Source organism: Miscanthus floridulus, chromosome 13 (assembly GCF_019320115.1).
Source record: "Miscanthus floridulus cultivar M001 chromosome 13, ASM1932011v1, whole genome shotgun sequence".
NCBI lineage: Eukaryota > Viridiplantae > Streptophyta > Magnoliopsida > Poales > Poaceae > Miscanthus > Miscanthus floridulus.
Window position 1 is genome coordinate 41,254,107 of NC_089592.1, and position 982 is coordinate 41,255,088.

Here is a 982-nt window from a genome sequence, read left to right on the forward strand (position 1 = left end):
TCATTGGCTCGGTCTTCGAGCCTCTTCATTAGCAAATCCATCTTGGCAGACAGCATGTCTACCTCTTTGAGTTGATGCATACCTCCACCTCTCTTGCGGGTTTGAAGACATTCTTTATTCCAACCTTGGTTGGAGGCCATCTTCTCCACGAGAGCTGTTGCTTGTGTGATTGTGAGTGATAAAAATGCACCTCCAGCAGCGGCATCTATATTCTCACGGGTGCTATTTGTCACCCCATGGTAGAAGGTCTACATGAGTAGCCAATCCACCATCCCGTGGTGAAGACATTCTGATATGTAGTCTTGGAAGCGTTCCCATGCCTTATGGATAGATTCATCATGTTGCTATTGAAAGCTTGAAATTCTTCCACGCAGAGCATTGGTTTTGCCCATGGGAAAGAACTTTGCTAGGAAGGCAGCTGAGCACTTCTTAGAGGTAGTATTCCTATCTTTGTTGGCGTAGAACCATTGCTTTGTCTTCCCCAAAAGTGAAAATGGGAAGAGGCGAAGTAAAATGGCGTCTCTGGTAACTCCTTTGATGGTGAAAGTGCTGCAATCTTTAGGAAGTGTTGGAGATGAGCACTCGCATCTTCATGTGCTTTTCCACAAAACTAGCTAGCTTGCACCATGTTGATGAGAGCTAGCTTGAGCTCAAAAGCACTATCTCCAATGTTGATCGCTGGTCCAGTATGGATGTTTGCCATAGTTGGAGTAGAGAATTCACGGAGAGTCTTGTCAGCCATGGCTTCAAAAACTGGTTTTAAGCTCCACCTTGTCTGGTTGTCTTTCGATTGTAAAGCTAAAACTTTCTTGAGTTTACCTTTAGTCTCTAGAATAGTGCTTCTGGATCTTCAACGTAGTTTGTCAAAAGGTCAAAACCAGTCATACATTACCCTGCATAAGATATAAAAGTAAATAGAACAAGGTTAAGCCTGTTTGAGCAGGGGTATATCGTTTCCTTGATTCCATCAATAAGTAAAAGT

General features: G+C 43.3%; 1 non-coding gene across 1 annotated transcript; it reads left to right on the top strand.

Moving 5' to 3' along the window:
- Nucleotides 1-270: 270 nt before the first annotated feature.
- On the top strand, nt 271-379 carry LOC136502334 (small nucleolar RNA R71). Its single transcript, XR_010770496.1, has one exon. It is a non-coding gene; the product is annotated as a small nucleolar RNA R71 (small nucleolar RNA).
- Nucleotides 380-982: the final 603 nt, after the last annotated feature.